General features: G+C 33.3%; 2 long non-coding RNA genes across 2 annotated transcripts; both read right to left on the bottom strand.

Annotated features, from left to right (window-relative positions):
• Positions 1-12589: 12589 nt before the first annotated feature.
• On the bottom strand, positions 12590-13078 carry LOC143046683 (uncharacterized). Its single transcript, XR_012969228.1, has 2 exons — positions 12850-13078; positions 12590-12638 (listed from the first exon to the last, which is right to left on the bottom strand). It is a non-coding gene; the product is annotated as an uncharacterized LOC143046683 (long non-coding RNA).
• A 1243-nt stretch (positions 13079-14321) lies between these two features.
• Positions 14322-17785, bottom strand: LOC143044581 (uncharacterized). Its single transcript, XR_012968722.1, has 2 exons — positions 17170-17785; positions 14322-14840 (listed from the first exon to the last, which is right to left on the bottom strand). It is a non-coding gene; the product is annotated as an uncharacterized LOC143044581 (long non-coding RNA).
• Positions 17786-26936: the final 9151 nt, after the last annotated feature.

The following is a 26936-nucleotide window of genomic DNA, read 5'->3' as shown; positions in this document are numbered from 1 at the left end:
GCCAGGTCACGCCACACATTTTTTAAACTAGATACCCAAATGATGATTGTGGCCAAGTTTAGTTTAATTTGGCCCAGTAGTTTCAGAGGAGAAGATTTTTGTAAAAGTTAACGACGACGGACGACGACGACGACGACGACGACGACGACGACGGACGACGGACGACGGACGCCGGACGCCAAGTGATGAGAAAAGCTCACTTGGCCCTTCGGGCCAGGTGAGCTAAAAATGAAATCGGCGCAAATGAAAGAATGAAAATTTTCAAAATCGGCGCAAATGTCATACGCCCATAACAGACAGAGACCAAAAAAAATTGACGATTATACGATATTTTTGCATAAGGAATGATAAAATCGTGCACAGAAGACTAAGTTAAGGATAAATGCATGTATTGGTTTAAGAATTGGATATTATTTTTCACCTGTTACTCGTTTCATATGATTTAATAATATAAAAATGTCCTACATCAGACACCAAGCAATCGCATCAAAATGATCACCGTGTATCATCAGTACACCGGATATAGGTACTAACCAAGCGGGCATGATCGATTTTGACCTTACACGGTAACGAAAATCTTTTGTTTTGCTTTATCAATATTCAATGTACATTTCTCAACATTTGAAATTCATGCTCCCAAATAATTTTCTCATCGATTTTTTCCTATTCATAAAACAACTTTGATATTTTAATAGGAACAATTAACTTGTACATGCGCAAATAGTTGTGAATGTCAACACCAACTTTCAATTTCGATACAGTTGTTGAGACATTAACATGTTTTATCTGAAAGAAACCTACTACAGGGCAAAAGTAATAGTTACCAATCATAAACCTACCTGTGATTACTCATTCCTTGGAACATTTTGGGTAATAAACGAGTATGAAAATAAAGTTTTTGTGTACGGTGTACAACAACTTAACTATGCACCGTACATAAGGATTTATGTTGTCAGCTAAACACCGTACACAACGTTTTTTTAGTGATAAAATATCGAAAAATAACATATGTATGAAAGATTTCAATGCCAATTATTGAAACAGCTATACTTCTTACACACACACATTGACCTTCTATCAGAAAAAGAGTTGCAATACATATAGAATTATATCGGATGAGACGAGGGCCAACTTCTTTGACAAGTATTTGAACATGCTTTTACAATGTTTTGATAATCCCTCTTGTTTTGGGAAACTAATGAAACATCTCTAATCATCAACCTACGACCAAATCATTTCTTAAAAGAGCAATTATGTTTAGATTGAAGTACATAAATTATTGATATTATGTGAACAAAACAAAGATTTTCGTTACCGTGTAAGATCAAAATCGCTCACGCCCGCTTGGTTAGTACCTATATCCGCTTTACGATGATACACGGTGATGATGTTGGATTTAAAATTAGGTTATCACTAAGAAAACACAAACTTTTCAACAAAAAAATATTGTCACTTCATATATATATATATATATATATATATATATATATATATATATATATATATATATATATATATATATATAATAGACGGTAATTGTTGACAAGATGGCGATGTGTCGAGAACTGATAGTGAATTTCAAAAATCGATTTTGATCTCTTTACATAGAGAATAAAAGTTTGTTTTAATTATGCGTTTTTTACCTTTAAAGAACCAAATAGCATTTTTTCATCATTTTGCGGAGTTTCCCTTAAAGAAATATATAAAACTCATCTTTTTCTGTTTTGAATATACATCCCTCGAGTCTGTCCATTTATTTATAATATTGTAACGTTTGTGAGTCACTTTATTTGGTTCATTTATTTATTTCATTATTAGTATTTTTAATTATTTTCCCAGAAAGATTGCTTATTATTATTTTATCACTTTCTGATTTTTTTTTTCATTCATTACATTTTAGTGACGTAACGAACCTCGCATTAGCATTTTATATGTAAAATATAAAAATATTGTTTCCTTCTCAACCAATCAGAGAGCTCGATTGAATTTGCGGGGAAAATTTAGCTAGTGCAGATATTGTCTGCTAGAAATGATTCTCAGCCCCAGACTCCCAGGTGTATAGATGTAATGTAAAAAGGGGAATTTTCAACCATGTGCGCGATATTTTTGGAAGTGGTCTCGGTAGGAATCACGCGCTATTTTATAATTAGTGGATTGAAGAAAATGTGTTTAACAGTAGTTTTTTAGGTAAAAAGTCCCCCTCCTATGATTTTCATGTTTATATATATTTTGACTGACTAAAACTGGCTGGTTTTTGATCACGATTTGCATTGGAGATTTAACGGAAAACTTTGAATATTTACGTGTTGAGGCGTTATTTATTTAGAAAGCGGTTTGCTGGTAAAAGTATGAGTTGAGTTTTTGAAAAGTTCTTTGAACTGAATAAAAGTTGTCAGTTGGCGAATAACGAGATTCTAGATTTAAGACTCTAGTAAGCTCGGTACAAGAAATCTGAATTTTCAAACATCTCCCCACCTGAAATATACAAATAATTATACAATCTGAAAAACAGGCGCACATTTTTCGCAAGGTATCAAAAGGCGCTATGTTAAAAAATCTGAAGCTAGAGCACAAAATTTGGTAAAAAACATAGGGGTTGGTCTATTCTAGGGATCCTAGAGAAATATAATGAGGGGTGTCACGGGATATGACTATATAGGTCTTGTAGAGGAGAAACAGGCGCACAGTTTGTGCAAGGTATCGAAGGGCGCTATGTTCAAAAATCTGAAACTAGAGCACAAAATTTTAAAAAAAAATGTAAAAAAACATGGGGGGTGGGGGGTGGGGGGGGTGGGGGGGGGGGGGGGGAGTCGGTCTATTCCAGGGCTTCTAGAGAAAAATAAAGGCGGGTGTCACGGGGTATGACTTTATAGGTTTTGTAGAGGTGAAGCAGGCGCACATTGTGTGCAAGGTATCGAAGGGTGCTATGTTTAAAAATCTTACTAGAGCAAAAAATTTGAAAAAAATGGTAAAAAACAGGGGGTCGGCCTATTCCATGGCTTCTGGAGAAAAAATAATGAGGGATGTCACGGGGTATGACTATAAAGGTCTTGTAGAGGAGAAATAGGCGCACATTTTGTGAAAGGTATCGAAGGTGCTATGTTAAAAAATCTGAAACTAGAGCACAAAATTTAGAAAAAAAAAATGGTAAAAAACAGGGGGGTCGGTCTATTCCAGGGCTTCTATAGAGATAAATAATGAGGGGTGTCACAGGTCGGGAACACTAACTTATATGGAAATGCATGAATTAGCGTACCTATGTCCTTGCACGTGTTATTCTTTATTTACGTGTGACGCAATTTATTTTTACCTGGGGTTTTGACCAATCCACTAAATGAGTAACAATGCATGATGGACTACTAGTAGGGTGCCCAATCAACAAATTTGATCGATTTGCCTTAACGGAATAACACACGGCTATATTTTATATCATTCGAAAGAGGAGAACAAGTCTCATCGAAATAGCGTTGTCGTCGTTGTCTATCGTGTCACGATTTTTTAAAATCAGGGTCAAAGCAAAAAATCAAGAAAAATGCACTGTCACATTTAGATAGCTTGGTTCTCCTACATTTATGCATTTGGAGCAAGATAGAAACAAATAATTTGTAGAAAAATGTCTTTTGTATCTACATTTAGAACTTATTTCATATTTTTATCGCCAAAAATGACTTTAAGGTGAGGTTAGGTGAAAATTAATAAATTAAGAAGTTAAAATTGATACTATAACCTGGAAGAGCATCAATTAAGGATAAATATTAGCTAAAAATATCTATAGGTCATGGACCTCCTTTTCGAGATATTTGAGATTTAAAATATGGAGGGAAAAGACTGACTCGGACTTTTACCTTATATTTGCATTGGTATTATCGGGTCTCAAAACAAAAAGAAAATTAAGAATCTTCTAAAATTTTGATAAAGGACCTTTCATGAAGTATTAAATTTTATATGAAAAAATAAATGGGTGTTATCGGGCAAAATATTTTACATTGTGTTGTATGGAAAAACACCAAGGAGTCCAAACATTTGACACAATTTCTAAAACCTCACCTAAGTACAGCCTTAAATTGACATTTTGCATATAGGGTGCAAATTTGAAATTTTCAAACAGCTGTTAAATAACAGTGACCTTGACCTATTTCAATTTCTAAATTTCAAATTTTTGTATTCAATTCGTTACAAGTAAGATCTAAAGATGTTTTCTAGATCTTAACTTTAATCGTTTGTCGCAAACAAAATGTGTTTTTCACGTCTTTTGATAGTAAGGTGTTCGTCAATTTCTAAGTTAATATCAGATTTCTGTGTGGGTGTGAAAGAGTATATATAAATTTTTTGTTTCGAAATTAACGTCGAACTTGGTTGAATATAAAGCTCTGTGTATAGCTTTGGTTTACAAAAGCAAAATCTACTGCAAACAGAGAAAGGGGAGGGGGGTAAAGTTATGAAAACAAAATGTCTATTAGAAACAGGTAAAACACCCAATCCTGCATATATATAGAATGACTAAATGAGCAACAATTTGCTTTAATGTCTACAAGTATTCCAAAAATATAATAAGGGAGAAGGTTACGTATTATGGTGCATAGAGTAATGAACACATAAGATCGGAACAGTTGTATATTGTGACTTTATCATTATCCTACCATTGATTCCTTTCACAACGAACTCTTTGTCTACACGAATACATGTAAATTCATGTGCGTACTTACTTTATCGGGCGAACAAAATAATTCTTAAATAGTTATCAAAAGTACCAGGATTATAATTTTATACGCCAGACGCGCGTTTCGTCTACATAAGACTCATCAATGACGCTCAAATCAAAGTAGTTAAAAAGCCAAACAAATACAAAGTTGAAGAGCATTGAGGACCCAAAATTCCAAAAGGCTGTGCCAAATACGGCTAAGGTAATCTACTCCTGGGGTAAGAAAATCCTTAGTTTTTCGAAAAATTCAAAGTTTTGTAAACAGAAAATTTATAAAAATGACCATATAATTGATATTCATGTCAACACCGAAGTGCTGACTACTGGGCTGGTGATACCCTCGGGGACGAAACGTCCACCAGCAGTTGCATCGACCCAGTGGTGTAAATAGTTATCAAAAGTACCAGGATTATAATTTTATACGCCAGATGCGCGTTTCGTCTACATAAGACTCATCAGTGACGCTCAAATCAAAATAGTTAAAAAGCCAAACAAATACAAAGTTGAAGAGCATTGAGGACCCAAAATTCCAAAAGGTTGTGCCAAATACGGCTAAGGTAATCTACTCCTGGGGTAAGAAAATCCTTAGTTTTTCGAACCTGAATACCCCTCCTGAGCAGATTTAGGTTCCTTGATAGAATATGACTTCCTCATGTATCATAGTAACTGTTGATCTACCATATGTATGATGCTGAACATTCGATTCGCAAAGGAATCTGATTAAGGCCTGTTGGTTTTCACTGACTTAAAGAAGCTTTTTCCAGTCAGGAATTCGACGACCTTTTATATATGACCTGAAACACTTTTACAGACGAACAACAAACTTGATTCAGCTTTCAAATAACTGCAGTTGTGTCTGCTAGTGTAAGATTAATAGCAAGAATGATGGTACAACATTTTGTAATCATGCAGTACGGAGATGGTCTAGGTCTGAAGCATCATGCAATAAACTAAAATCTTTCCGTGATCTCATAACCTCGTTAAAGCTTTTGTTTGTGCTAATTCCTCGTATATAACTAAGCAATTTAGTCGAAGAACCCTGACATATAACACATTTATTCCATTGTATTTCAGTCTTACTTCGTTTCGGGCTTGATTGGCATAGTTTAACCGGAATGTGAATGTGTGCCATATTCCGTAACTGAAACGTGACCGAAGGATTTGATTTGTATATTACAATTATAAAAAAAACAAAACAATTAAAGTTATAAAAACCAACAAAAACAATGTTTCCAATTACAAAACAACGATCTTCAAACTAACTGGATTATTCCAAATATACAAATCGACCATATAAAAAGCAAAAAAAAAAAAAAAAAAGAAGTTCGTGACAATTGTTCTATATAATGTCCTATAGTGTAGGCTACAAAACGATTAACGTCCAGAGAAAAGACATGTTTGAAACAAGGCAGAATTCTCACTAAATTTGTGTTTTAAATTGCTATTTTCTTCTCAACGATTAACATTACACGAAAGTTATTTGGCACACATATGAACCATGTCTTATTGATGCAATCAGAGTAAAAATCACATGAAGCAGGGGCGGATCCAGGATTTTGGAAAGGGGGGGGGGGCGAAATTTTTTTTACCTTTTTGGGGCTAAAAACATAAAATAAGTGTAATATGCACTTTTCAAACGGTTACTGGCGTGGTGTATATTTTGAAATTGCTGTAAAGTGTAAGGGTTGGATATTTTCGATGCTGTATTCTCTCTATTAATTGTCTATCATAAAATGATAATATGGATCTAAAGCTATGAACTGATAAATTTGATGTGGGACTTGTCAATAGAAAATAGACATGGAAAATTCTCGCTGCTTTGTTATAAGTTAAGTTATCATAACTTCACAGATTTCTTGTTGTAAACAAGATATAGGCCGGGGTATTCAATGAAATTTATAATACAGCCGGCACAAGTTAAAAAAGACAAGCAAGCAATTTCTTATCCAAATGTTTGGTAGATATGATTCACTCAACAACATTAAAGGACGTGAGGAGTTCCAAATCAACCAAAGGCTAAGAATTAGTCTGAAATGGCAACGAATTTATGAATGACGGTCGACAAATGGAGACATAAAGACCACACCCATCAGACAGGTTGCAGTCTGGTCTTGAAAAAAGTATTTAATATATCAGTTCGGCGAAACAGACATTCCGTTCAGACATGCAAACCCCTGCCGACAAAAAAAGGCCCGTTTTTATTCATCATGTTCATTTAATGCTAAATAATTCTGTTGGAAATTTTTGTTTCTAATAGCAAAAACAGTGGACATGATTATTGTTGTCAATCCAGATACAGCCAGAATTTTTGTTTAAGGCAAAAATCAGAGTTATTTTGTTTTCTCTCAAATATCTCAGACTGTCTCCTCAAATCAAATGGTTCGTACCTTAGACTTTAAATATATCTAGAGCTTATACTAACTGGGGATCATTATTCAGCTATGTTATTTTAAAATTGGTTGGGGCGTTTGAGGTTAAACATGTTTTCGTAGGTAAATAATATTGCCGTGGAACTATTTTTCATGTAAGTGTAATAGTCTATAGATTGTTTGGTGGAATATTAAAATAGAAGTTAAAGTACATTCTTGCTCAATCCTGTGTCGCTTTGAAGGTGTCATGATTGTCATCTGCAGCCTAAGCAATGTGTTACTGTAATTGGAATTTCAAAATTACTAAGCGACGTTTTTTTCGACGCACTGTTCAACTCCACTATAGAGAATGACATGACTTTGACAATCAGTAAATTCCAGCGAAAAATATCTTTATAAGTAAAGAATTGTCGCATAAAAATTAAATACTACAGTACATGGGAAATGGCAAAGTTTACGAAGTCTAGTCTGATTAATCATTTTACCAAAAAAAAAAAAAAAAAAGCCACCCTCTGGATCCGCCATTGTGAAGTAACACGCAGTAAATTTTCTTTCGTTCAAAATGTGGTAAATTTCAACTAAAAAAATAGTCTTACTAAAATCATGAAATACTTATACTTAAATTATATACTAGTAAATCTTTTCGGCTTTCGTTATATGATAAATTTAATTTTTAAGCTAAATGATAAGTATCCTTTAAACAAATAACACAGAAAGCAATAATTTTATTTTTCGTGTTGAAGATGGCCTGTATGATAAGGAATTTTTGGGTACCCTGAGAAACCACAAAATTTTGAAAAACGTGACCACGGGAGATTACGACGACATTCATGATTGAAACCTATACAAACACAAAACCTATATCATCCATCATATTTCATCGAAACTACACACGATCTTTTTAAATTCTTGTCTGACAGTGTTAACACAATATAAAGGTACAATTGATTTTTGACATATTTCTGTATTTGGGACTGGTCATTTTGTTCTGAAGGTAGTAAAGCAGGAACTGTAGTTTCATTTTGTTTTTCGTCTTTGCAAAGTTAGATTTTTTTCTAATGGAGACATAGGATCTTTTTTTAACGGACTCGTACATTTACCTAACCCGAATAATTCAGTCGTTATATTCCGCTGATCTACGAAGGCTACATTAATTCGTGTACTTTTAGTATGATGTTGTATATTTGTATAGTTGTTGTAGTGAGTGGTTTGCCAATACTCCTTGTCTATGCCTCTAGTGTCAGTGGTCAAAACATTCCAGGTCACCAGTGGCAGGCTTACTAAATTTCTACAGACATAATTTTTTAATACCTTTTCCAAAGATCAAGGCATCAATATGCAAGCCTTCCATTGATAAAATGAAATGTTTAATGATCACATCAACTTATATTTTAACAGGTGTAACTTTTCAGGTAAAATTTTTCTTCTGTTTGTATAAAATGAGCAAGTCCTGACCCTACACTTACTCAAAGTAAGACTATCATAATAGAGCAAATCTCAATTAAAGTCCAGATCTCATCCTTGTAATTGAGCAAATACCAGCTCCGAAAAAACAATACCAAATGTAACATAAGGGGTTGTAATGGCCTGACCATTAAGTATAACCGACGATTGGGCTCAAGGAGAAAAGACTATCAGGTGCTGATACTTTAATTATGAACCAATCTGACATATGGTAAAAAGCTGAAAAACAAATAAAATACAATTTTACAATGTGTTCAATTAATGTTATTAAAACGAAATGTCAAAGGTAATAGATAGCACAGTCCGTTGAATCCGAGAAAATGTTGTACTTTCAAGAGCAGTTAAATTTCCAGTGTTTCACGGAGAGAATGTTCAAATATGTATAGAGTAATTTGAAGGCTTCAAAAACAATGTTGTAAAGTTAACTCACTCTGTGGTTAGCTACGAATTGTGTCCTAGATGACGTTTGTCCTTTGAAAAGTTCTCCAGAACTGGTATGACCTTGCAATGTTCGGTTTGAGATCCGTGTGAGCAGGGGAAAGGTAGCGATGATACGATGTTTTAATGTTCTTATAAGGTTAAAGATGAATAATCCTCCTAGACTGGAACACATAAATAGATTAAGAATATAATCAAACGAACTATATAAATTACGGAACGGTGTAACAGAATACTCCCCGTCTGATGTCTATCTGATATCACTATTCCATAAATTTTTCGAATATGAATACAAGATTTACACAGATGAATTAATCCCAATATGAATTGAATATATACAGGTGAAATGTCCACTATTGGTCGTGTGAGAAATATCACGTCTCAACTTACGACATTTCACTATAAAGTTTCCAGAATAGATTAATTCCACGGAAAACTGGGTTCGGCACAGTTTCTTGTCCTATGAAGAAGGATCTCTCCAATGAGATCGCTGTGATTTGTAGAATGTTCCATAGCTGTCGTTGAGATATTAGGAACTGTTTTCTCCAACGTTGTGAGACGGCGACGACGGTTACAGGTGGTCCTCTGATGGGTACGACGAGAGGTAATATTTGATCCTCTTCCGGTTTGGCGAAAAGTTCCATCTCTTTTAGTATCAGACAAAAGTAAGCGTTTCGTCTTAATGTTCAATCCTGCTGATCTTGCTGTTTTATCTGTGAAGTGGGGTCCTCTATGTTTGATTTTGTTGTAGTAATGTCCAAGAAAAGGTGTTACTTTGTGAACTACTGGTTCCTTTTCACTAAAATTCAAGTCAAATTTGGCAATACTGCTTCCTCCTCGGAGTAGAGGTTGCTTGCGCAATGGCAGATTGAGATTGGCAATAGGTCCTTCTTTCGGAATAGGTTTGTGAATGCTATTGATTTCCTCTCCATGAACTTTAGGTTCTGTTGATTTCGGATTGAAACTTTCTTTATCTATAGATTTTTCTATAGAAGTCACAGATTTTACTTTTAGTGACGCGAGTGATGTCCCTTTAGATGAATTTGTGCGTTTACCAGGCTTGGTACTAGGTCCTGTACATTCAAGGGATTGTATTGAATGCGATTTAGCGACCTTGGCATTCGAATGAAAGTTTTTGTTGTTAGACTGAACAACAATTGGATTATTGTCCTTAACAGCTATTTCCGTTCTTGAGGCAAGACGTTGTTTTGATTCCGTGATTGAAACGTAAGTTATCTTTGTGTTGACTTCAATAGGAACAGTTTGCTTGTCAATGTATGTATTTCCAATTATGACCCAACCAAGTCTCAACTTTTGGGCAAATGGAGTTCGGGATGGTCCTAGCCGTTGTTCAAGGACGTGGTGTGCCTCTATAAGGACCCTTCCAATTAGGAGTAGAATTTGACAACGTTCCTCTATTGGTGGAATGCTTCCTCTGAGTTCTTTCAGATGAGGATGATGCATTGCAACTTCAGGAGTAGGAATTTCGTCTCGATTATTGGGAATATTATTACATTCAATTAATGTAGGTAGATCAAATTGTACGTCACTATGTACAGATTTTATGACGAAATCTTTTCCTCTTTTCCCGGAAGTAGCTACTCTGCCGGAGCATGTCGTAAGAGAGTAGTTTTCAGGTTTCTCCCGAACGTTGAACAGACTGAAGAATTCAGGCGAGGCAAGAGACCGGTTGCTTTGGTCGTCAATAATGGCGTACATCCTGATAATTTTGTCTGTCTTGTCCTTGTGGTACACGTCCACAGGTAATATCTTGGCATAAGATTTCTCGCTCTTATGATCTTTGTAGATCTCTGTGCAGATCGAACTTACAGAGGTTAACTTTGTTTCAGCTGACTCTGTCTGCTCCCCGCCGTAGACTTGTGTTAGCTCCCCGCCGTAGGCTTGTCTGGGTGAGCTAAACTTGGAACTTTCAGATTGTTGTGGTCTAATGATGTGAAGTGCTGTGGTATGTCGTTCACTTCCACACTCGTTACAACTGATACTTGCGTTGCAGTCCCGACTTCTGTGTGTGGTTGACTCACAACACTTGTAGCACACATTGTTTTGTCTTAACAGTTCCTTGCGTTCCTCGATTGGTTTGGCTCGGAATGCTCGGCATTCATTCAAGGTATGCTTTGTCTTGTGTAGGATACACAGATTTTGTTGTTGACTGCTGTCTTCAGTTTGCTGTTCAACAGCCGTCTTATGGACGTTGACTTTAGAGTACGTCTGAGGTGTGAACCTTGGCGTAGAGTCTTTTGTATTTGGTGTTACTTTTGATCCAAAGATGAACCCAGGATCGTTCTTAATTTTGCTCATTTCCCTGATGAAGACAGAGAATTCTGTGAATGGCGGAAAGGCAACTTCATATTTGGACTTGTATCTTGAAGCCCTTGTTATCCACTTTTCTTGGAGTCCGTATGGTAGTTTTTCCACAATAGGATTTATACCGGACGAAGAATCGAAATAAGCAAGTAAACATCCCAGCTTGGGATTTTCCTTGTGATATTCGATTTCTGATAGAATATCAGACAAGTCATAAAGACGTGCGTTATCTTTGTTCGTCAAGGTAGGAAAATTGACGAGTTTACTCATGAGAGAGGCTTCCAACATTTCTGGAGCACCATATCGCTCGTCAAGCCTCTTCCATAATCTCTGTATACCTATGGAAGGATTATTGGCGTTCGACGCTCTTATGCTAATGGCGTGTTTAGCAGACTCTGGACCGAGCCACTTGATCAGTAAATCGATCTGTTCTGAGGCAGAGACTTGTAACTCATCAGTCACGTTCTTGAAGCTTGCTTTCCAAGTATGAAAGGATTCTGCCCGATCGTTAAAGCTTGTTAATCGGGAGAAAAGCAGGTCCTTGCGTAAGAGAAATCTAGTTATCTCTGATGTCTCAATGTCTTGAAGGCTGTCTAATGTTTTTGTATTTTTCAGAAATGTCAAGTACTCGTCTGTGAGCCTGCGATACTTAGTACAGGCTTGTACAATTTTATCTTGTGCTGTTAACAATTGCTGGAGATCGTTAGGAGGCTTGGTCGTTTCTAATAACTGAGATTCTAGGTTTGACCATAGGGCCTCTAAGTCGTGATAGAACTTGTCCCGTTTTTCTATAAAGGCTCCCTGTCCCTTTTCGGTAAGTTCACGCACTCGCCTAGTCTCGACATTTTCATCTGAAAGTGTTGTATTAGACGGATTTTGTAGTAGTTCTAGATCTGGGACATTTCCCTCTGGGGGCTGTATCTCTTCTTGCGGTTCCGCGTGACTGGGATCCATGATGTAAATCGACTAACTGTAGGCAGTGTTTGTTCAACGTTGTCGGTTTGCTGCCTAGGACGCACAAGCTGTGTTGCGTAGTGTCAAGGTAACAGCTACGAACGATGCTCCGTTGTATTTCCTGTTCAGGAGATGTGTAGACAAGTTGTTGTCATTTTTTTTGTACGTCAAGGGATGACGCGTACATGCAGGGCTCACCAGGTAGGTAGTTATATAGCTGTATAACTAACGTGGAGTGGCGTTATCTGTGAGACACAACAGGCAAGTTGTAGACTTTTTACTGTAATGGCCTGACCATTAAGTATAACCGACGATTGGGCTCAAGGAGAAAAGACTATCAGGTGCTGATACTTTAATTATGAACCAATCTGACATATGGTAAAAAGCTGAAAAACAAATAAAATACAATTTTACAATGTGTTCAATTAATGTTATTAAAACGAAATGTCAAAGGTAATAGATAGCACAGTCCGTTGAATCCGAGAAAATGTTGTACTTTCAAGAGCAGTTAAATTTCCAGTGTTTCACGGAGAGAATGTTCAAATATGTATAGAGTAATTTGAAGGCTTCAAAAACAATGTTGTAAAGTTAACTCACTCTGTGGTTAGCCACGAATTGTGTCCTAGATGACGTTTGTCCTTTGAAAAGTTCTCCAGAACTGGTATGACCTTGCAATGTTCGGTTTGAGATCCGTGTGAGCAGGGGAAAGGTAGCGATGATACGATGTTTTAATGTTCTTATAAGGTTAAAGATGAATAATCCTCCTAGACTGGAACACATAAATAGATTAAGAATATAATCAAACGAACTATATAAATTACGGGACGGTGTAACAGAATAGGGTATCTGTGTGTAAACCAAAAACATGGTCTTAGCAAATCATACTGGCTTAAAGCAGAAAGATATATTAGAATCAATAATAATTTTATTATAAAAACAATTAATCAATCTGGTTTTGGCCTTAGGGAAACACTCAGCATACAAGACAATTTTGAGTTCCTGCCTGAGCAAATCAGCTTGCAACCTCCAGTGTGAGGAAGAACCTGCATGCCCGACAATACGCCAGCCGGGGAATGTGAAGCGAGGGTTCTCCACTTAGGTATTGAGACTAGGCGTCTCATCTGCAGCCGGTGTGTGCAAGGTCTGCATGGGGATAACCCATGTGCTAGTAGAGTAGAAGGGGTCTATCAAACTGGCGCTGGAATAAATTTGATAAAATTTTCCCCCGAAATGCTTGGGGATGAATGAAATTTTAGAAATAACCAATGATAAAATGCCATCAAAGAATTGAAATTAATAAAATAAAATATATATCACTAGTAAAAACTGAGATGTTTCCCTTGTCATGAAACATTATTGAAGGTGTTAGGAAGGTGGATGGTGGGCGGTAAATTAAATAATAGCACTGTAAAACTATATCAACTAGTCAAGCCTGCTATGAACCAAGAAAGTGATTATACAAAGACCATGCATATGGCTTCACACACAAATAGGGTACATCAATCAACAGTGGGAGGAGTCTGGCCTCACTGACCTTTAGATAATATACTAATTGTTGTGTAATTGATTTTTATAAGATCTGGTATCATAATCTGCATTTCTTCACCAACAGTGATTGTTTATGACATGTATCTGATTAAGAAAAGATTAAAGTGTGCCCCTAGTGAGATTCCAGTTGTAACTTCAAAGTGTCAAATGCCAGGGATTTAACCTCAAGATAAACCAAGTGGTCTGTGTATGTTAATTAAAAGTATCCATAATGTCAGCATCTTTATTATCACATTGTGTAAGCTGGAAGTCTGTTTGTATAAACAGTACTTATATTATTATATATAAGTACCATATTATTAGATACATTTCTTCTTCTTTTGTATATTAAATAAAGCCGTAAAGTTTTTTTTTATTGTTTTATACATGTTATTTTTAGTCCTTTATAGCTTACTTTTCAGCATTGAACATAAAATTGCTTACTTTACAAGATTGTGGATGGAAAGATGTCTCATTTGGCACTCATACCTCATCTTCTTATTTCTATGTACAATGTCAAAAAAAAAAAAAAAAATCAAAAGTTAGTGGTTATTTTTTTTCACAATAAATGTAACAGTAAACAGATTCACAACAATGTCAATTTTATGAAAAAAAGTCAGAACCAATCAAATCAGAGACGCACTCTATTTCATTCTTTACGACTTGTTTCAAAGCGTCGTCAGAAGCAGAATCTGGGATGCTTACAACTTTACGTATTTGCTTAAAGTTAGGTAAATAGACATCACAGAAGCCGCAATCCTGATAACACGTCTCTTGTGCTTCAAATGTTTCGGTCTGCAGCTCAGTACAGTTCTGTCCTGCTTCCAAACTTTCGTTGTATTTCACTACCAGAGCTTTTGTTATGCACGGTTTTATACAGTCAATCCATGCTTTTCCCCTCTTTGTAAATCTACTGTAGAATTGACCAAACCTTTTACAGGAGTTGTAGCCAAAGCCGAGAAGAATCCCATCAGAGCCACATTGTCTCTGCTCTTCGAAACATTTGTAAAATTTACAATCACCGTCATTCCCTTTTGCAACACAATCAGGATCTACCAATGCTACAATAATAAAATAAATTAGTGAATAATTCTTTTATTAGATGAAATAAAGTGTCGGTCAATGAAATTCATTTTCATTTTAATATATTTATATATTATATAAAATATACAAGAGTGCACACGCTGAAATGTCTCGCCATCTTTACTAATCATTGATATTATTATAGCCGGGTGAAATGGCTATTCGACTATATGTAAATCAAGAAGGAAGATTCGCTCCTTAAACTTTTATTTCAGCAGTCCGGCAAGACCTAACAACAGACTCCAAACTTAATGTAATGTAACATACAAACAATAACAATATATATAAGCACAAGCAATTAAAGGATTAAGCAGATTAACAGATGACAAATTAGAAATAACAATAGATTAAAAGATTAAAAGAGTAATTAGTGTCCGACACGCATTTGCAAATTATAGTCTAAACTGTCACAGAGAATAAATAATGAGATAAATAGAGTAAATGTATTTAAGACCTTTGTCCAAGATTATGACACATAATCCGTGTAAAAACACTTATGCCTAAATTTACGACAAAGTATAGAATGATAAAATAAATGCAAAACCTAAATATACATTAAAATAATTGAATTAATAAAATGTTGTTTAAAAGTAAATTTCATTGCACAGTCCAAATTGTCCGGTCATATTATGTTGATAGTCCTAAATATAAAGCTTCATTACAACTGTCTCATAAACTTAACATTAATCAAGATAACTAAACATTGACCAATGAACCATGAAAATGAGGTCAAGGTCAGATGAACCATGCCAGGCAGACATTTTAACAATTCGTTTATACAACAAATATAGTTGCCCTATTGCTCATAGTTTAAGAAAAATAGACCAAAACACAAACACTTAACACTGAGCAATGAACCGTGAAAATGAGGTCAAGGTCAAATAAAACCTACGCCACTGACATTAAGATCATAAAACATTTCCATACACCAAATATAGTTGACATATGGCATATAGTATTAGATAAATAGACCAAAACCCAAAAACTTAACTTTGACCACTGAACCATGAAAATGGGGTCAAGTTCAGATGACATCTGTCCGCTAGACTAGTACACCTTACAATCATTCTATACAACAAATAAAGTACACCTATTGCATAAAGTATGAGAAAAACAGACCAAAACACAAAATCTTAACTATAACCACTGAACCATGAAAATGAGGTCAAGGTCAGATGACACCTGTCAGTTGGACATGTACACCTTACAGTCCTTCCATACACCGAATATACAAGACCTGTTGCTTATAGTATCTAAGATATGGACTTGACCACCAAAACTTAACCTTGTTCACTGATCCATGAAATAAGGTCGAGGTCAAGTGAAAACTGTCTGACGGGCATGAGGACCTTGCAAGGTACGCACATATTAAATATAGTTATCCTATTAATAATATTCAGAGAGAATTTAACATAAAAAAAATCTGAACTTTTTTCAAGTGGTCACTGAACCATGAAAATGAGGTCAAGAACATTGGACATGTGACTGAAAGAAAGTTCGTAACATGAGGCATCTATATACAAAGTATGAAGCGTCCAGGTATTCCACCTTCTAATATATAAAGCTTTTAAGAAGTTAGCTAACGCCGCCGCCGGATCACTATCCCTATGTCGAGCTTTCTGCAACAAAAGTTGCAGACTCGACAAAAATGCAGAATTTGTAAATATTGAAGAATTTCTAAATGCATTTGATGCAATATAAGGAAAGAAACTGGTATAAACTACTAATTTATATTATCCATGCATTTTAAAAACTTTTCGTTCTTGATTGAATGTCAGAAATAAATAAAAAAAGTAATATCTTTAACCCAGGACTAAGATCTTGTTTTAATATATCAAAATGAAATTACAGTAGAATAAGATATTGTCGGTTTAATATATCAAAACGATATTACATAACACATTAAGCCGGTTTCTTTCAGAATTAATTTCTTGTCATTCTCATTTTCGATAGCAAAATGAAAATCAAACGTTTTATTTGTTTAAGCTTTCCAAAAAAATGTAGTCTCGATTGTCCCTGATGACGTCATTATTTAGAATCACGTATTGTTGGATTTAAAATATTAAACTCAACTTAACACACGCACCACGTCAATTAATATTGTTTTTAAGTTAGATATCATATACATATGCATATAAATGTGTCTAAAGTTCAACTCGGTTGAAAGTGTTGTGAAAAGTTCCCATTATTATCATACATTTTGTCTCTTTGATATGTAACAAATTAATAAGTAATATCTCGGTATAATCTGGGACTATTGTTAGTATAATAGTCCCAGGTAAAACCAATAATGCTGGAAATACTTACAATTAACAGTTATCATTGTTGGATCTGATGCTGTGGTTTTATGATCATCATCACTGTCATATTTTACAATACACCTATATGCCTTGTCATCTCTAGATTGAATTGAATTAAATAACATGGATGTGGCATTTTCTGAATTGGTGGGGTTCGTTAGAGTTACATGATTTTGGAGATACTGCCCAGCACTGTTTAAATATGGGTCTTTGATAATACTTGGTGGATAAAATGCTGCTATGTTCTCATAATCATCGCTAGCTCTGGCTTGTAAATTAATCCGGGTAATGACGTCATCACCTTCTAACACAAAGTGGCACTTGAGTTCAACTTTGTCGCCAACGTTTGCTGTGATATTCGAATTCATATATACCTCTAATGCATCCAATCCTACAATTTTAAATATTCGAAATGTTACCACCTTTCTTTTCTATATGCGCAGTTTTTGGTTAAAACATATACAAATATTATAGTGCTTTAAACAAAGTCTGTTTATTGATACGTGTTTGATTATGATTGATATTTTTGGAAAGAATCAAACGTCCCTTCTCCTGAAAAAGGAACAAAACAAAACAAATGTGGAAAAAACGGAAGACTAGATTTTCATGTATTTTGTCTATTACAACGTATTGCCTAGATAAATGCAAAGTTCGTAAGAGTGTTTATTATCTGAAGATAAATCTTTTAGGTGTCATACCACCAATTAAAAGTCCCTATCTGTCCAACCAAATTTTGCAATTTTCACAGCTTTCTAAATATTTTACCTTAAGTTTAACTTCATAGAAACTAGGTATATCCTGAATTGTACAGGTGTCACCTTTCTGCATGCCAATTTTCAACATTCATTCAAAATCATATAAGAAAGCAGAGAGCTTCCGAAAGGAGGTACCACTAAAAATAACCCCTGGTTTTCTGGAAATCTTAAATTAGTATACTATGGAGCGCATTAATCCTCAATTTTTAATGCAAACTCATAGACAGGTAAATTTTGGCTCAAAATGGTCTTAATATATTTCTCTTTCAACAAAACTTTCATTTCTGCAAATTTGTTGTTTAGTTTAGGTGAACAATGACATCAAATGCACTATTTTTTGTCCGAGTAGGCCTACTTTCACATACGTTCTAAATTTGAGGGAGTAATTGGTGGTATGACACCTAAAGAGACAAAAAAGTTGATTAGAAATCTTTTATTTTGCTTTATTCTTAATCCTTAGTCAATTTGCAGTTAAAAACAGTCTTTCTGAGCATTATGTGACTTATATTAAAAATTTCACAGCTCAATTTAAACTGACTGTAATGTATGACTTTAATAGAAAATACTTGAAAATTTCATTTTGGGCTACAGGAACATAAACTTTCAATATCAAGATCATTGTTTGCTGATATGTTTTGTTTGTTCTACTTCTTTAAAGACTTTCAACAATTTTTGCAATGAATTTAGTAAAAAATCCAAGGTATTGAAGTGTCAAGGAATATTGACCCCCCTTTTTTTCATCTGGTGTCAGTAAAGTACTACAAATTGATCAAAAGTGCAGTCATGGTCATTTAACTGTGTTTATTTACATCAGTTAATAAAATTTAAGATATAAAAATTTCATTTAGAATAATAAAGGGTGCTTTTGTGAGTTTCTGCTGAGTGCTTACATTAGGCTATGCTATCTGCCAAGTACATAGTATGACGCAATGCTATAAGGGCTAAAAATCAAATAATTTCATTAAATCTGCATGACAAAATTTTGTTAGGGGTAGTAAACAACTTATGTTTCAATGTTTAACACCACAGAATAACTTTCTGTGCATTTATAACATTATTTAGGACATTTTTTATATAAAAGCATATTGTCAGGATGGGAAAAGCTAAAAATAGCACAAACTCAAGTTTTAGGCTCTAAATTTGAAATATGTGACATTTTGCCCCCAAAAAGATTGAAATGTGGCTACTATTATCTCAAATGATCAGTTAAGACAAAAAAAAACAATTGTTTTCTGATTTTGATGTTTCACCGCATTTTGCTTAAAGAGACAAAAAAGTTGATTAGAAATCTTTTATTTTGCTTTATTCTTAATCCTTAGTCAATTTGCAGTTAAAAACAGTCTATCTGAGCATTATGTGACTTATATTAAAAATTTCACAGCTCAATTTAAACTGACTGTAATGTATGACTTTAATAGAAAATACTTGAAAATTTCATTTTGGGCTACAGGAACATAAACTTTCAATATCAAGATCATTGTTTGCTGATATGTTTTGTTTGTTCTACTTCTTTAAAGACTTTCAACAATTTTTGCAATGAATTTAGTAAAAAATCCAAGGTATTGAAGTGTCAAGGAATATTGACCCCCCTTTTTTTCATCTGGTGTCAGTAAAGTACTACAAATTGATCAAAAGTGCAGTCATGGTCATTTAACTGTGTTTATTTACATCAGTTAATAAAATTTAAGATATAAAAATTTCATTTAGAATAATAAAGGGTGCTTTTGTGAGTTTCTGCAGTGCTTACATTAGGCTATGCTATCTGCCAAGTACATAGTATGACGCAATGCTATAAGGGCTAAAAATCAAATAATTTCATTAAATCTGCATGACAAAATTTTGTTAGGGGTAGTAAACAACTTATGTTTCAATGTTTAACACCACAGAATAACTTTCTGTGCATTTATAACATTATTTAGGACATTTTTTATATAAAAGCATATTGTCAGGATGGGAAAAGCTAAAAATAGCACAAACTCAAGTTTTAGGCTCTAAATTTGAAATATGTGACATTTTGCCCCCAAAAAGATTGAAATGTGGCTACTATTATCTCAAATGATCAGTTAAGACAAAAAAAACAATTGTTTTCTGATTTTGATGTTTCACCGCATTTTGCTTAAAGAGACAAAAAAGTTGATTAGAAATCTTTTATTTTGCTTTATTCTTAATCCTTAGTCAATTTGCAGTTAAAAACAGTCTATCTGAGCATTATGTGACTTATATTAAAAATTTCACAGCTCAATTTAAACTGACTGTAATGTATGACTTTAATAGAAAATACTTGAAAATTTCATTTTGGGCTACAGGAACATAAACTTTCAATATCAAGATCATTGTTTGCTGATATGTTTTGTTTGTTCTACTTCTTTAAAGACTTTCAACAATTTTTGCAATGAATTTAGTAAAAAATCCAAGGTATTGAAGTGTCAAGGAATATTGACCCCCCTTTTTTTCATCTGGTGTCAGTAAAGTACTACAAATTGATCAAAAGTGCAGTCATGGTCATTTAACTGTGTTTATTTACATCAGTTAATAAAATTTAAGATATAAAAATTTCATTTAGAATAATAAAGGGTGCTTTTGTGAGTTTCTGCAGTGCTTACATTAGGCTATGCTATCTGCCAAGTACATAGTATGACGCAATGCTATAAGGGCTAAAAATCAAATAATTTCATTAAATCTGCATGACAAAATTTTGTTAGGGGTAGTAAACAACTTATGTTTCAATGTTTAACACCACAGAATAACTTTCTGTGCATTTATAACATTATTTAGGACATTTTTTATATAAAAGCATATTGTCAGGATGGGAAAAGCTAAAAATAGCACAAACTCAAGTTTTAGGCTCTAAATTTGAAATATGTGACATTTTGCCCCCAAAAAGATTGAAATGTGGCTACTATTATCTCAAATGATCAGTTAAGACAAAAAAAAACAACTGTTTTCTGATTTTGATGTTTCACCGCATTTTGCTTAAAGAGACAAAAAAGTTGATTAGAAATCTTTTATTTTGCTTTATTCTTAATCCTTAGTCAATTTGCAGTTAAAAACAGTCTATCTGAGCATTATGTGACTTATATTAAAAATTTCACAGCTCAATTTAAACTGACTGTAATGTATGACTTTAATAGAAAATACTTGAAAATTTCATTTTGGGCTACAGGAACATAAACTTTCAATATCAAGATCATTGTTTGCTGATATGTTTTGTTTGTTCTACTTCTTTAAAGACTTTCAACAATTTTTGCAATGAATTTAGTAAAAAATCCAAGGTATTGAAGTGTCAAGGAATATTGACCCCCCTTTTTTTCATCTGGTGTCAGTAAAGTACTACAAATTGATCAAAAGTGCAGTCATGGTCATTTAACTGTGTTTATTTACATCAGTTAATAAAATTTAAGATATAAAAATTTCATTTAGAATAATAAAGGGTGCTTTTGTGAGTTTCTGCAGTGCTTACATTAGGCTATGCTATCTGCCAAGTACATAGTATGACGCAATGCTATAAGGGCTAAAAATCAAATAATTTCATTAAATCTGCATGACAAAATTTTGTTAGGGGTAGTAAACAACTTATGTTTCAATGTTTAACACCACAGAATAACTTTCTGTGCATTTATAACATTATTTAGGACATTTTTTATATAAAAGCATATTGTCAGGATGGGAAAAGCTAAAAATAGCACAAACTCAAGTTTTAGGCTCTAAATTTGAAATATGTGACATTTTGCCCCCAAAAAGATTGAAATGTGGCTACTATTATCTCAAATGATCAGTTAAGACAAAAAAAAACAATTGTTTTCTGATTTTGATGTTTCACCGCATTTTGCTTAAAGAGACAAAAAAGTTGATTAGAAATCTTTTATTTTGCTTTATTCTTAATCCTTAGTCAATTTGCAGTTAAAAACAGTCTATCTGAGCATTATGTGACTTATATTAAAAATTTCACAGCTCAATTTAAACTGACTGTAATGTATGACTTTAATAGAAAATACTTGAAAATTTCATTTTGGGCTACAGGAACATAAACTTTCAATATCAAGATCATTGTTTGCTGATATGTTTTGTTTGTTCTACTTCTTTAAAGACTTTCAACAATTTTTGCAATGAATTTAGTAAAAAATCCAAGGTATTGAAGTGTCAAGGAATATTGACCCCCCTTTTTTTCATCTGGTGTCAGTAAAGTACTACAAATTGATCAAAAGTGCAGTCATGGTCATTTAACTGTGTTTATTTACATCAGTTAATAAAATTTAAGATATAAAAATTTCATTTAGAATAATAAAGGGTGCTTTTGTGAGTTTCTGCAGTGCTTACATTAGGCTATGCTATCTGCCAAGTACATAGTATGACGCAATGCTATAAGGGCTAAAAATCAAATAATTTCATTAAATCTGCATGACAAAATTTTGTTAGGGGTAGTAAACAACTTATGTTTCAATGTTTAACACCACAGAATAACTTTCTGTGCATTTATAACATTATTTAGGACATTTTTTATATAAAAGCATATTGTCAGGATGGGAAAAGCTAAAAATAGCACAAACTCAAGTTTTAGGCTCTAAATTTGAAATATGTGACATTTTGCCCCCAAAAAGATTGAAATGTGGCTACTATTATCTCAAATGATCAGTTAAGACAAAAAAAAACAATTGTTTTCTGATTTTGATGTTTCACCGCATTTTGCTTAAAGAGACAAAAAAGTTGATTAGAAATCTTTTATTTTGCTTTATTCTTAATCCTTAGTCAATTTGCAGTTAAAAACAGTCTATCTGAGCATTATGTGACTTATATTAAAAATTTCACAGCTCAATTTAAACTGACTGTAATGTATGACTTTAATAGAAAATACTTGAAAATTTCATTTTGGGCTACAGGAACATAAACTTTCAATATCAAGATCATTGTTTGCTGATATGTTTTGTTTGTTCTACTTCTTTAAAGACTTTCAACAATTTTTGCAATGAATTTAGTAAAAAATCCAAGGTATTGAAGTGTCAAGGAATATTGACCCCCCTTTTTTTCATCTGGTGTCAGTAAAGTACTACAAATTGATCAAAAGTGCAGTCATGGTCATTTAACTGTGTTTATTTACATCAGTTAATAAAATTTAAGATATAAAAATTTCATTTAGAATAATAAAGGGTGCTTTTGTGAGTTTCTGCAGTGCTTACATTAGGCTATGCTATCTGCCAAGTACATAGTATGACGCAATGCTATAAGGGCTAAAAATCAAATAATTTCATTAAATCTGCATGACAAAATTTTGTTAGGGGTAGTAAACAACTTATGTTTCAATGTTTAACACCACAGAATAACTTTCTGTGCATTTATAACATTATTTAGGACATTTTTTATATAAAAGCATATTGTCAGGATGGGAAAAGCTAAAAATAGCACAAACTCAAGTTTTAGGCTCTAAATTTGAAATATGTGACATTTTGCCCCCAAAAAGATTGAAATGTGGCTACTATTATCTCAAATGATCAGTTAAGACAAAAAAAAACAATTGTTTTCTGATTTTGATGTTTCACCGCATTTTGCTTAAAGGTGTCATACCACCAATTAAAAGTCCCTATCTGTCCAACCAAATTTTGCAATTTTCACAGCTTTCTAAATATTTTACCTTAAGTTTAACTTCATAGAAACTAGGTATATCCTGAATTGTACAGGTGTCACCTTTCTGCATGCCAATTTTCAACATTCATTCAAAATCATATAAGAAAGCAGAGAGCTTCCGAAAGGAGGTACCACTAAAAATAACCCCTGGTTTTCTGGAAATCTTAAATTAGTATACTATGGAGCGCATTAATCCTCAATTTTTAATGCAAACTCATAGACAGGTAAATTTTGGCTCAAAATGGTCTTAATATATTTCTCTTTCAACAAAACTTTCATTTCTGCAAATTTGTTGTTTAGTTTAGGTGAACAATGACATCAAATGCACTATTTTTTGTCCGAGTAGGCCTACTTTCACATACGTTCTAAATTTGAGGGAGTAATTGGTGGTATGACACCTAAAGAGACAAAAAAGTTGATTAGAAATCTTTTATTTTGCTTTATTCTTAATCCTTAGTCAATTTGCAGTTAAAAACAGTCTATCTGAGCATTATGTGACTTATATTAAAAATTTCACAGCTCAATTTAAACTGACTGTAATGTATGACTTTAATAGAAAATACTTGAAAATTTCATTTTGGGCTACAGGAACATAAACTTTCAATATCAAGATCATTGTTTGCTGATATGTTTTGTTTGTTCTACTTCTTTAAAGACTTTCAACAATTTTTGCAATGAATTTAGTAAAAAATCCAAGGTATTGAAGTGTCAAGGAATATTGACCCCCCTTTTTTTCATCTGGTGTCAGTAAAGTACTACAAATTGATCAAAAGTGCAGTCATGGTCATTTAACTGTGTTTATTTACATCAGTTAATAAAATTTAAGATATAAAAATTTCATTTAGAATAATAAAGGGTGCTTTTGTGAGTTTCTGCAGTGCTTACATTAGGCTATGCTATCTGCCAAGTACATAGTATGACGCAATGCTATAAGGGCTAAAAATCAAATAATTTCATTAAATCTGCATGACAAAATTTTGTTAGGGGTAGTAAACAACTTATGTTTCAATGTTTAACACCACAGAATAACTTTCTGTGCATTTATAACATTATTTAGGACATTTTTTATATAAAAGCATATTGTCAGGATGGGAAAAGCTAAAAATAGCACAAACTCAAGTTTTAGGCTCTAAATTTGAAATATGTGACATTTTGCCCCCAAAAAGATTGAAATGTGGCTACTATTATCTCAAATGATCAGTTAAGACAAAAAAAAACAATTGTTTTCTGATTTTGATGTTTCACCGCATTTTGCTTAAAGAGACAAAAAAGTTGATTAGAAATCTTTTATTTTGCTTTATTCTTAATCCTTAGTCAATTTGCAGTTAAAAACAGTCTATCTGAGCATTATGTGACTTATATTAAAAATTTCACAGCTCAATTTAAACTGACTGTAATGTATGACTTTAATAGAAAATACTTGAAAATTTCATTTTGGGCTACAGGAACATAAACTTTCAATATCAAGATCATTGTTTGCTGATATGTTTTGTTTGTTCTACTTCTTTAAAGACTTTCAACAATTTTTGCAATGAATTTAGTAAAAAATCCAAGGTATTGAAGTGTCAAGGAATATTGACCCCCCTTTTTTTCATCTGGTGTCAGTAAAGTACTACAAATTGATCAAAAGTGCAGTCATGGTCATTTAACTGTGTTTATTTACATCAGTTAATAAAATTTAAGATATAAAAATTTCATTTAGAATAATAAAGGGTGCTTTTGTGAGTTTCTGCAGTGCTTACATTAGGCTATGCTATCTGCCAAGTACATAGTATGACGCAATGCTATAAGGGCTAAAAATCAAATAATTTCATTAAATCTGCATGACAAAATTTTGTTAGGGGTAGTAAACAACTTATGTTTCAATGTTTAACACCACAGAATAACTTTCTGTGCATTTATAACATTATTTAGGACATTTTTTATATAAAAGCATATTGTCAGGATGGGAAAAGCTAAAAATAGCACAAACTCAAGTTTTAGGCTCTAAATTTGAAATATGTGACATTTTGCCCCCAAAAAGATTGAAATGTGGCTACTATTATCTCAAATGATCAGTTAAGACAAAAAAAAACAATTGTTTTCTGATTTTGATGTTTCACCGCATTTTGCTTAAAGGTGTCATACCACCAATTAAAAGTCCCTATCTGTCCAACCAAATTTTGCAATTTTCACAGCTTTCTAAATATTTTACCTTAAGTTTAACTTCATAGAAACTAGGTATATCCTGAATTGTACAGGTGTCACCTTTCTGCATGCCAATTTTCAACATTCATTCAAAATCATATAAGAAAGCAGAGAGCTTCCGAAAGGAGGTACCACTAAAAATAACCCCTGGTTTTCTGGAAATCTTAAATTAGTATACTATGGAGCGCATTAATCCTCAATTTTTAATGCAAACTCATAGACAGGTAAATTTTGGCTCAAAATGGTCTTAATATATTTCTCTTTCAACAAAACTTTCATTTCTGCAAATTTGTTGTTTAGTTTAGGTGAACAATGACATCAAATGCACTATTTTTTGTCCGAGTAGGCCTACTTTCACATACGTTCTAAATTTGAGGGAGTAATTGGTGGTATGACACCTAAAGAGACAAAAAAGTTGATTAGAAATCTTTTATTTTGCTTTATTCTTAATCCTTAGTCAATTTGCAGTTAAAAACAGTCTATCTGAGCATTATGTGACTTATATTAAAAATTTCACAGCTCAATTTAAACTGACTGTAATGTATGACTTTAATAGAAAATACTTGAAAATTTCATTTTGGGCTACAGGAACATAAACTTTCAATATCAAGATCATTGTTTGCTGATATGTTTTGTTTGTTCTACTTCTTTAAAGACTTTCAACAATTTTTGCAATGAATTTAGTAAAAAATCCAAGGTATTGAAGTGTCAAGGAATATTGACCCCCCTTTTTTTCATCTGGTGTCAGTAAAGTACTACAAATTGATCAAAAGTGCAGTCATGGTCATTTAACTGTGTTTATTTACATCAGTTAATAAAATTTAAGATATAAAAATTTCATTTAGAATAATAAAGGGTGCTTTTGTGAGTTTCTGCAGTGCTTACATTAGGCTATGCTATCTGCCAAGTACATAGTATGACGCAATGCTATAAGGGCTAAAAATCAAATAATTTCATTAAATCTGCATGACAAAATTTTGTTAGGGGTAGTAAACAACTTATGTTTCAATGTTTAACACCACAGAATAACTTTCTGTGCATTTATAACATTATTTAGGACATTTTTTATATAAAAGCATATTGTCAGGATGGGAAAAGCTAAAAATAGCACAAACTCAAGTTTTAGGCTCTAAATTTGAAATATGTGACATTTTGCCCCCAAAAAGATTGAAATGTGGCTACTATTATCTCAAATGATCAGTTAAGACAAAAA

Source organism: Mytilus galloprovincialis, chromosome 9 (assembly GCF_965363235.1).
Source record: "Mytilus galloprovincialis chromosome 9, xbMytGall1.hap1.1, whole genome shotgun sequence".
NCBI lineage: Eukaryota > Metazoa > Mollusca > Bivalvia > Mytilida > Mytilidae > Mytilus > Mytilus galloprovincialis.
The sequence above is the reverse complement of the archived record's forward strand: the minus strand, read 5'-3'. Positions and strand labels throughout refer to the sequence as shown.